The sequence below is a fragment of the Chaetura pelagica genome, unplaced genomic scaffold (genome assembly GCF_000747805.2).
Source record: "Chaetura pelagica isolate M959 unplaced genomic scaffold, ChaPel_1.0 scaffold244, whole genome shotgun sequence".
Classification (NCBI taxonomy): domain Eukaryota; kingdom Metazoa; phylum Chordata; class Aves; order Apodiformes; family Apodidae; genus Chaetura; species Chaetura pelagica.
Genome location: NW_009953719.1, coordinates 2,082,824 through 2,095,127, shown reverse-complemented (window position 1 = coordinate 2,095,127; position 12,304 = coordinate 2,082,824).

The window sequence follows — 12,304 nt, the reverse complement described above, 5'->3', positions numbered from 1 at the left end:
CATTTGTAATGAAAATAGGAACCTTACCAGAAGTTAGCTACCCTGCAGAAGCACAGTGATTTGGGGGATGCAGACTGCAAGAAGACATTCATTAGTGCAACACCCGATTTCTATATGAATCAACTAATAGAGAATATAAACTACTGCACAGTACTGCTGACTCTGGGTTACTCTGGATGAGGAAACCAGAGCTCCTTAAAGAAAAATGCTATTTTAACAATTGGACTTATGATTTTAAAGGTCTTTTCCAACAAAAACAATTCTATGGTTCAATAAGGTCAAGCTAAACTTGTACAGGGGTTTGAACCTGTGGTGCCTGAGGATCCAGAGCTGGGAGGAAGAGCTCTCCCCAGTTTGTCCCTCAGGATCTGGATTCTGCTGGAGGCTTGCTCAGCCCCTGCAGCTGATTAAGGAAGCCCTGAGGCTGTGAGGCAGCTGGGGATGAGTTGGGATACAGGTCCAAGGAGGAGACACACTGCTAAGCTTGAAGCAGAGACTCTTCACGTGGTCCTGAAAGTGGGCTCCACCATCAGGTGTACAATAAGCCGATACACACAGTTGAGGTATTTCCTTTACTATCCAGTTCTGCACTGAAAAAGGAACAAGCTTGTATTCCACAAAGCAATTTCAGCTTCCCAAAACATAAGGGCTACTTTAATACACTGAATCATATACAATTAATCTAAGTTGTGTTCTATCACTCATGTACATGATCAGTTAAGTAGTTCTTTGCTTCCATTTAAAGTGACAGTGCTTAAAAATTTCACTATGCATGCTGAAAGAGTGGGAGCTTTTTGTTAGTAGGGGTCCCTCTAGCCTATGGGTGGGTATTTTCTTATGGTAATAGTACTTTAATATACCGATGAGATGTTAATGTGGCGAGTCCAAATAGTCAGGGTTTCATACCTAGTGCTCAGGGCTCTGACCAAGATGAGATGTGGGAAGCACTCCTTTCTATCCCTTGCATTTGTCTTGCAGGCATATGTCTCAAGGATAGGCTGTTGACTACCTGGGACATGTTTTTTGCTAATTCTTGCTTTTCCAGTATTACACAAGCTGTTGTTTTTTTTTTTATTCTACATGTCTCTTTGTTCACTTTTATGTGATTTTTCACCAAAGTTTTACTTATTTCAATTAATAACTGACATCACTCAGGGGCAGCTCTGACAAATGCCAGTCCTGTGCTGTTCCTGTATCACTCCATCATGTTCAGGGATTTCCAGCACTGTGGTCCCCATGGGACACCTGGAAACCAGGATTTCCCAAGACCTAGTGGGTGGCAGAACCATTCCTGTTAGCAGGGGCAGCTGGACAAGCCTTTCCTCTGCCCTGCCTTGTGTGAGATGGAGCAGTGCTTTGCAGGGAGAATTCCCAAGGGATAAGCAGGCAGCACTTCATGTCTCTGGGAAAGTGCAAGACCACATTTCACCTTCTTTGGTTCAGGATAGCAGGGGAAGAGTGAAGTGGGCCTTACTGCTGTCATGTGTATGATTTAGAAAAAATGCACACCAAATGCCAGCCATCCTCACCACTTACAGAACAACACTCTGATTTCCTTTTATTTTCTTAAGGAGCAGGAGAGGAAGGCATTGAGAGAACGTGAGGTCATCTGCCTTCACTGCATGATGCTATGACAATCCATTGCTATTTCTTGTTCTTTTTTATCATACCAGAGGCAGAGGGCAGGACCTCATTACAGTCCATGGTTTGATGTTATTAGAAGAAGCACTGAGAAATTATGAACTGATTCTAGCAGGACTAGCTTTTTAAAGTTACAGGGTTATTAAATGATTACTACACACTGACTTATTTTAATTTTTCCTTTAATTTTTGAGGGTCCTATCTTCAAGATTTTATCTTCTAGCTGAAAATTCAGAATCTCTCTATTCCAAGAGCTATGTCTTTAAAAAAAACCCACAAAGTGTTGCAAAACTCATAACAGCAAGAGGGTTGTGTCAGCACTGGATCCTGACTGGTTCTTTACAGGTGGACTTTTATGCTGGCTGGTACTGTAGAAACACTTTGCCTTTCTTATTGTCATACTTCTGAGTTGTGTTTTTCTTTCAGTACAGCACTCCTAAACAAGGTTCTGGAACAGTATTTTGTTTGTACAGCTGGTAGTTTTGGGGTGCCCAGTGACTGCCAAGTGCTACAGAAGGACAAATAAAAATATAACACTGCAGAAAAAATTACTGTCACACTCCAACTGGAAAGAGAATTGCCAGTGAAATCTTATTTTCATGCATGGATAGAACTGTGAAGTAAAGGAAGAGTATGAAAAACTTAAGACTCTGAAATAGATGTATTTTTGTGACTTCCTTTCCTTGGTAAGAAAGAGGCGTCAAAAAGAAATTATTGTCTCCAGTTGTACTTTTTCTCTGAGAAAAAAGAAAAAAGGAAAAAAAAAAAAAAGTGGTAGATCAGATGGGCTAGAAAGTGTCAATAGCTCAAGAATCCAGGAATTAAGCTAATGGACAAATATAGATGCGGTGTAAGCTGGGCTAGACTTCATTAACATATGTGAAGTTACACCCGCTTATACCAAGTCTGGCTTTGGCTCGGAATCAGCAATTCCCAAGTGAATACATTGCATGAAACTAGTCCTGAATTTGGCCCATTTCATCTGACATCTGCATCCTGCCTCAAAGTGGCATGTCACACTTACTGCACATCAGATCACACCTGCCCAAGCAGTCAGAAGCAATTGACTTTTTTGTTTAAAAAAATAAATAAATAAAAAATTAAAAAAAATCAGTCACATATCATCAAGAAAAACAACATTGTTTTAGGACTCTTATCTCTTCACTCCCAAATATCCTGTTTCTTCGAGCTGCAGTGGCCAGGACCAATAGAAACCTCTTCCTGCCATTGGCTGACTTCATTTCCCAGAGTTAGCACAATCTCATCCGCTCTAAACAACCTCATCAAAACTTCTTTCTGGTCAGAGCGAAGCAATAATTATTATTAGCAATTATTAGCAATCAATAATCTTGATCACATTATGGCAAGCACTATTAAGGTAAGAAAGGGGTACCTTTTTTGTTGGCATTATTTTCAGTGGCGTGTTCTTTGGTTTCCTTTATCAACCTAGATAAGTTAGAATTGGGCAACACCCCCACTGCCACAATAGAGGACAACAAGATTTCCTTTGTACTGCCTAGTAAATTTCCTTTTTCCTACTCCAACCATCCGCAAGGCTTAAAAACTTCAAACTCGGAAAAAAAATTGGTTTTTTTAAATTCACTGTTCAGTGCTGTGGATTGCATAGGCAAAGCCCTTTTATGAGAGCTTCTGAGATTTCTTGTAGGTATCATTCTGACAACTTGGATGTGTTCGCGGACTGCTCTAAGGCGAGAGGGTGTGCACTGGAAGGAAAGAAAGGGTTCCTAAGAGCACTAACCTTTTGGATACTTTTAAAGGTTTCTCTTGTTGATGGGGACGCAAGGATTAGCAAGTGGGAATGAGAGACACCAGCTCTTGCTTCTGTCTCATGCAGGTGTTAATTATGTGCTTTTCTCAAAACTCTATCCTAATACTCAGGACCTTTCTGAATGTTATTTTAATGGTGGCGGCAAGATCTCATGGGTGTGTTCTTTTTGGTTTTATTATTTGTACAATAAAATTAATGTATTGGCTTATAAATTGATTTTGGTGCATGGTTTGTTTTTTTTTAAGAATGGCTTTGCTGAGTTTTTCAGGTTGTATCACTTAGAAAGATGAATAATTCTATATGTCTATCTATCTAGTTTTTGCTTCTCCGTATGTTGCAGTAGGTAGCAGTTACAGATATAGCAATAGCTGTGATTAATTGCAGAAATATAACTGTAACTAAACACTTTGTGATAGTGAAACTAATTTTACGTAAAGAGCAAATCAGTATGTACAGTGAGGACTCTGTTGTGTTGTATTATCAGATTTGGGATCAAGGTATTTGTTTTCTTCATGGTATTGTGTATTTCTGTACTTTACTAATTATGCCAGAGATTTAGCGAAAGATACAGAATAGCAGTGGCAGCTAGCCATTAGCTAAGTGGAGCTGCAGTTTGATTTCTCAGTAACTTCTGCTTAGTTGTTTACATTTAGAGAGAATTTGTTGCTTTTTGTTATAGTCTTTGAAATCTGAAAGTCTTGCCTGGAGACAATGTGGCTAAAAAATCTAATGAACCATCTCTCTTTGCAATCACTGATGCTTTCAGGAGGCTATCTGTAGAGATAAAGATCTGAATCTCTTCTGCATTGCTGGCCAGTATTTATTATATGCTAAGCAGTTCCTGAAACAGCTGAATTCCTTTAGGTTTTGCTGAGCATTTCAGAGCACACGGGACATGACAGGTGCTGTAGGAAAATCTTGATGTTCAGGGACTCACGTTTTGCATTGCTAAAAGAAAAGCTATGAGCTGAAATGCTGGGTTTCGCATCTATTAATCAGAACATTATTGATGTTTATGGGAATTTTTTTTCCAAAATGATGGTACAGTGAGTTTAGATATTGTATGCATTTTGAGGAGCTGTTATTGGGGGTTTCTTATGTTTTGTGCTGGCTGAATTGTAATAGGGTACATAATTGTAAACTGTATCTTATTGTTACTATTTGACCTCTACCTTAGGCTTACTGAAGTGAGAAGGCTGTGTGCAGCTGTGGATTACGCAGCCTGTTAATGTAATGCAGACAGCAAAGCCTTCTGAATTGAAAAACTTCCATTTTTATCTCCTTATCTGGATGTGTGAAACTTGAAGGGGAAAATAGGCACCCCAAAACATTGAGGCTTTTTGTGCCCAAGGTGCTCGGAAGGCCTTATATTCTGAAGCAAGGATTTTATTTATGCAACGGCAAAATGCAGAGGGACTGAAAAGAAATTACAGGTGCTTTGTACTCTAGGTGGAGGAAATGTACTCTGACATGAAGCTAAGCCAGTCCAAAGAGATTCAATTCCTCTTCTATACTGAGTACATAAAGAAGTCATTTAACTGAGAGGTTTCCAAAATAAAGAAATTCCATTTGAATGCCAAACGGGTGTTTATGCTGTTGTTAAACAGTTATGTTTAGCAAATCCTTTTTGCAATTTCAATATCATGACCTGTGTTGTCTGCTGGAAATGACTAGCTGAGCTACCTCAGTGTAGGTGACAAGAGGCTGTGGCCTCTGTCATTAAATGCCAAAATTCTGCTGCAACTCCATGTTTGTTCATAACCCTGTAGAAATTGCTCTAAATGTATATGCATGTGAAGGTGGCCTTCCAGTAAGACTCTTCGATTCATCCTTTTCCTATCATAACCTGCAAACAGATTCATGGGACGCTTAGGGCTCCAGAGAAATGAGGCTGGCTTGGCTGGGGCTAATGGGTATCTATGAAGGCAAGCATTTGTGTAAGTTTTCTGGCACTGGGGTTGTCATCGTGAGCATAGCTTTACAGGAAGATATGTTTCTTCTCACCCCCTGCCCTTTTGCTGCTGCCCCCTTCCCCGTCTCCCCATGCCAAGGAAAGCAGGGCAGCAGAGCAGCTTCCCACACACTGCCTTGACCTCTCAGGGCAGCTGCTGCATTGCTAGTGTCCTCGGTGGAAGATTTCTCCTAAGAAGGAGGACACAACAGTGCCTTCTTCCTAGGCTACGGCATAAATGGCTAACTTCAGTTCTGACCTCTAAGCTGTAAGAGTGTCCATCCTTACTCAGGCCAGGGACCTCTCCCTCTGCCCAGGAACAGGGCTGGCTCCCGTGGAGGGCGGCGTGAGAAACTGAGGAGAGGAAGGTGGTGGAAGAAGGTGTGTGGCTCCACAGCAGGGCTTTTAGTTTCACTATGCAGTCAGGGGGCTGATATTACTAATGCATTCACTTCCCTGTACCTGGTGTGCACATAGCTAATCACGCTGTTATGCTTTTTTTTAGCATTTGAAGAATAAAAAGGGGTTTTTTTCAAGTTTTTGAACGGCCAAGATTTCAGCAATAAGGTGACATATTTCCTTCTGGCACAAGTAATACCTGACAGATGTGAGCAGTAGCACAACAGTGTCGGGGACCAGAGCTGAAGACTGTCAAATCAATACAGCAGTGCTAATTATAGGTGTCCCACTAGTTACAGTAAATGTAATTTTAGAAAATATCAAAGGCTCCTGAATTAGGCATCTGTCTTTTTTCATGTTCTTGGGGTTTGTTTGTTTGCTTTTTGGTTTTTTACTACTTTGAGATGAAGTAAAAATACTTATCCTGAAAGTAATTTTGTTTTTTTCCCCATTATCCTATGGTAAAGAACATTATATAGGAAAAATACAACTAGACTTTTACTTCCCTGCCTTGTAATATGCCTTGTTATTTTTTCTCCCTGACTTCCAATGCAATCATTCTTAGAAAAGCTGCTCAGTAAGTTATCTTGACTTTACAATTACTTATTGGTTACACTTGTGGATGTTTATTCTACACTAATTTACTTATAAATATGCACTTTTCTTCTTTTTATTGATTTCTAATGTGCTGGTCATGTGGAAGCTATGATTTGTGGGAGAAAAAGTCTGTGATAAGGGACAGGAGAATCTTTGTGGTTTCTAAGGCTTGAAAGAGTACAAATATACAGATTAAAGAAGTGGCAATCTTTTTCTTTTTTTTTCTTTTTCTTTTGGTGAGGAATCTTAGTCTTTGCTTCTCTGTGTAGCATTACTTTTCTCTTACTTTCTTTTAGAAAATGTAATTACTTAAATACTTATAAATCCAAGAAAAGCTGGAGACAGTTTAAAAAAAAATCTGTTCTTGACGTATGGAAATGTTTAAGTCTTTAAGTGTTTGTTTAGAGGACTGCATCTGCTCTGAATCCAATAGAACTAATACAGTAATTTGTACTTCTGTTCCCTGAATTAAAAATTATAAGGATTATTCCCTTTTTCCACTCATCTCAGTTAGCAAATGTTCCAATGGTATTTTTAACTTTAAGCTTCTAAATAACTTCCATTGTGTCGGTGATATGACACAACCATCTTAAATCTAAGCACACACCTGCATACTCTGATAAGTAAGAAGCAAGAACATGAAGACTGCATTAAACCACTTAGCCTGATCTTGCACTCCTTAATTCAGAGTTTCCACCAATTTCATTAAGATTTTGTTCCAATAAAGGCAGAATAGAATCAGACCTATAATTATTTACAGGAAAAATAGTATTTCCAACTCAAACACAAATGTACAATTTCAAGAAAGAAATAGTAATATAAGAACAGAATAAGATATTTAGGGGATTTTTATGTTGTTCTTTTGCTTTCAGTCAGCAGTCATTTAACTCAATCTGGTTTGTGGCTACATATGCCAAAACAGAGTCAAATATGAGGATTTTGCTTTCCAGAATTAAGTCCCCAGGCAAGGAACAACAGCTGGAAAATGCGTGTTTGACTGTCTGAGTCAGTATGTTTGTTTGTTTGTTTTCTCTTAACAAAGTGTTTTTCAGCAAGTTTTATGAGTTACAAAAGGTCTTTCAAAAAACAATGCAATAAGAATCAAGTGCTCTTGGATAATGAGTTGCTGAAGGATAAATACAGAAGTAGTTTTGAGAAATTTGAATGCCAAAAGAAGATATTTATTTTCCAAGTGACAGTTGATAATGCAGTAAAAATATATAATGCTGTTCACTCAAAAAGACATAGACTTCATTATACAAGTTTCTAAATCAAGCCAATGGAATTATTTTGAAAAACAGCAAAGTGGAAAAAAGAAAAAGAAAAATTGTGCTTGCATCACTTGTATCTCCAATTTTAACAAAGTAAAAGTGATACAGCAGAAAATATCACATGCAGTGCCAAATCTTGTGAAGTTAAAAACCTTTTCATTGACTCCAATGTGGTTTCTATCAGATTCATCACTGTTAAAAAAATAATTTATTTTAATAGATTATTATACAGTAGATAAATACTAGCAGTTTTTCACGTTGTCGGTAACGAAAAGCCAATGGTCTTACAAAATTGCGTGTGTTCTGCTAGTCATCCGGCTGTCCTGTATTTGTGTATTAAAGAAGAAATGTTGACTGTATTCAAAACACTGACAACAGCACAGAAGATTCAACATTCCTGTGTGAAAAAGGTATCAATCCTTTCCTTAAAAGATGAATGTGTCTTTATGGGTTTATTTTAAATGTTGTAACCGAGCATGCCTGAGGTTGGATCGGGCTGTGTCCCTCAATATATTCTGTGGCCCCTCTTAAAAGAAGGAATGGAAACAGCTCATCACAGTGAACAGAGGAGGAAGAAGATTCAGGAAATCTGATGAGGTTCAGGTTGCAAAAGTGTCACGTGGAAGTTACCTGTCCTTGGCATGCATCCTTAGGCACCAAGCTGCTGATTTTTACTATGCATATAGTCATCCTATTACGAACATTAAGCATTGCTCTCAAGAAAGGAGTATTAGTTGGTAATAAACAAATAATATTAGTGATGGCTTTTCATAAGTACTGTGTACAAAGCAGTATTAGCACATCTGGTAACTATAATGTCATAAATCTAACTTGTTTCAAAGTAAAATTAATGAAATTACTATCATTGTTATAAAAATGTCATTGAACATCAGAAGGCAAAAAAGAATAATCAGTAATAGCGATTTTTTAAGGCTAGGCTGAAGGACATGCCCCATCGTCCTCATGGTCTTTTGGCATGGGAGATTTTGGAAATTAGTGAGTGGAAGGAATGTATATGGTGTGATGCTTCCTTTGTTTTGCAGTGTCTGTTTATTTTTATTGAGGGTATATCTCAGCTGGTGGGTGGGAACTTCTGTCACTAGGCTGGCATAACCTATTCACACTAGGAAAAAATCTGACTTGTATGATTAAATATATGTGTTGCCACATTAACCAGCGCCTGATAGATAGGAAGGAAATACAACAACAAATTACAAGGACTGGGTCTATGCAAATACCTGCAGGAGGGGGTGGTGAATAACTATTTATGGGAAGTGGCAGAACTCTTTAAAATTACCTACCTGACTTAAGAGAGATGGAAGAGTCAGATACAGAGAAATAGTGCTGTAACTGGGGAAAAAGGCCACAGGAGACTGGAAATGTTTTGTTTGACAAATCCCTAATTACAGATGTACTTAGAGAAACAAGTAGCAACACATTAATTCTCTATGGAATATTTTGCATAATTGCAATGCTAGCCTGTAAGATTTTTTTTAACCTTCATTCTTCAGAGTTGAAAAACATCTTTTTTTAGACTACATGTTTATTAACTTGATAAACAGCAAAATGCTGCCACAGCAATTACCTTGATGATAAAGAGACTGTAGACAGATACTTCCTGCATTCATTTCCTACTCAGATAAGTTGCCAAAATCAGGGACTACCAATACAGGAAATGCTTTCAATAGGAACTTCCTATCTGTTAATATCTAGTTCACTGAAAAGATCTAAGCCCTTCTTGCTTGATAAAAAGGTAGTGTTCTGCCTGCTACTATTTAAATATTTAAGCCACCATATAGCACATCATTTCTGTAACAATTGAAGACCAGTGCTGTTTTGTTGGACTATGAAATACCAGGGTTTTTCTCTGTAGTGACAGGAAAAGTGGTCCTGCATTTTAAAATACTGTCAACCAGGATGCTTCAAAATGCATAGTCATTCTGTCAGATGGAGAACAACCAACCTCCTTCCAACTCTTTGTTACCTGCATCCTTTCCTTAATTGTGTCCATCACCAAATAAAAGAAACATTTCACTAGCCATTGACGTGGACTTCTCCAACAAGTAGTAGCATATTTGGGATATAGTAAAGAGTCATGGCTATCTCTGGTAAGCCACAGTGATATATGTATTGAACAAAGGTTACTGAAATGGAAATTTTTCCTCACTGTTCAGAGAAGTAACACCATGACTAACCTGTATGTTTGAACTTCTGCTAAGAAAAAGAGAAACCTAGAGCAAAAGAAAAGTAAATACAGAAAACCTCCTTTGCTAATCCTAACTTCAGGGTAATTGCTTTCCGTCACACGTATGGAATGAATAAGGATTAACAAAACCTGAAGTGAAACTGCCCTAAATTAAGTGAAAAATATTTGGCCAGTGGTTTCACTGGGGACAGGCATTTTACCCAAGTTATTCGGAGGCTCAGCCCAAATTTTGTGTATTGTTTTGCCAATGATTCCCCTGCAGTAATTCCAGGTTTCTGCCACTGTGACTGAGATTGGTATCTTGGCCTTTCCAGATATATTTGAGTAATCTTTTGCTGGTTTTGCTTCGCATGTATCGTGCCTTTTCATCTTTGAAGAACAGACCCATGTTCAGCTGTCTCCTCAGACTACTTTGGGAAGGGCAGCTGTTTGAGTTTATGTTGTGGTCTAACAGGCTGGAAATCTGAGGTTGGATTTACAGACCCCTTGAGACACTGAATCACTTGGAGCCATCCAATGAGAGAGCTGGTCTGGTGGGGACCTGACCCAAAAGCCTAGTTATTGCAGATGGGTTCTGCAACTTAGAAGTTAGTTTTGACAAGTTTTTTTCCACTAGGCTACAGGTGAAGAAGTTCTAGAAAGTTGCCCCTTGGTTTTGGGTTCACAGGAGTATTGGGGAAACAGGCACTCTGTGCTGAAAGCAGTGTTCTTGGGATGTGTTTAGCCAGCTCTTATCTACTTGCATACATTTTTATTATTGTTAGTCACTGGTGTATTCACATCAGCTTCCCTCATGCGTAAGGTATTCCCTTGGAAGTGATCAAAATTGTTGTGTTTTACTAATCAGAGCAACTCACTAAAGTGGTGGCCAGAGACATATTTCACATTATTTCCATACAGCCATTACCTTTAAAAAAATTTTCCTGCGATTTGTCATCAAGGCACTTTACATGTGCCGTGCTCACGGAATTCAGAATCTGATTGTTTAGTCTACGTAAAGGGGGGAAGAAAGAAGGGGATCCTGTGCCTTTAATGTTGTTTATAACGGTTGGACAGAGCTTGTCAGGTGAAGGTTAATTGCTCTCCAGTTAAAGCAGTTCTCTGCACAGATGGGTTATCAGGGCTGAACACTCGTTACAAGATTAATCTCGTTTCCGACAAGACTTCCCTTTCCTTCAACTGATTTTTGCTCAGCCATTGGACCTGTCACCAGCCGTTAAAAGAAGGGTGGGTTACCTCTGGGACACTAGTGCTTGTGTGTAGTGAAACAATACAAAGTGTGTGTCATATCGGTAGGGAACATCTTTAGGAGACAGCACATTTCAGTGCTGTTCTGAAGGTCGAGATTCATAAACAACAGAAACAATCAGGAACGTTTGTGTTAACCCTCTTAATGAACACAAACTCCAGCTGAATCATCTGTAGGCTCCTTTTTCATATCTGTTTCCTTCTAAATATGTTGTTATTTTTTTAGATCTAAAGGTGTATTTTTCTTGAAAATGTTAGTCAACAAAATAGCCATTTGCAAGATGTGGAACCCAGGACCATGTTTCAGTCAATTAACTGATGGATGTGGCCACTTCAGTTAGCTCTTGTTTCAGCAAGAGGAAATCCAGGACAGTGGCCACTCAAAGAATTTCAGACTTTGGGAGTTTTGTCTTGGGCTCTACCATAAACCTGTTGAATTTTCCTCTTTCTCTAAGCTGGTGTAAATCAGAACTGGATCCCCTATATAAAACAGGCTACAAAGGTGGAAATAAAGTGAAAGGAGAATTGGGCATATCATATTCTTAGCATAATTTTGCCTTGCTAGCCAAGACTTCTAGGACACATCTGCCTGAACCCTTGGATGGAGTGAGTTCAAGGAGGCTATGGCGTGAATACAAAAGTGTCACTGAAGTTTTGGGTTTATTTCAGGAGTTCTGATACAACCAAAATAACACAACTTGGCAAAAGTCTCTGGCTGCCAAGTTTCTTCCATGCAGCTTGAGTCATTAAATTCCAAAACACTATACAAATATTCAAGGCAACAAACAGGGTAGCTCTTATGTTTCCTCAGAGTTTCCTGTCCTGGCTTGGGATCAGCACCATCCTGTTGATGGTGCTGAGTCTCTCCATTGACTTCAGTGAATTCTGAACTAGGCTGGATTGTCCCAGCCAAAAAAGCAATCTCTGTGGAGGGTCGCAGGCAGCATAGTATTCATCAAATGGTCTTTGTAGATGTGATCCATCAAACTGTACAGATTTGTGCAGAACTGAAAGCAATTGAGCTATTCCACTGATGTTTTAGATTAAGAGTGTGCAAATGTGCCTCATCATGCTGGGCTCTGCAATGGTGAGGTGACGGCTCCACTTCCTTTTTATTGAACTAAGAAGATAAATCCAGCATATTTAATACACCTGTAAGGATGGACGTATCTGCACATACATAGCATAGACAAGTTAAGTCA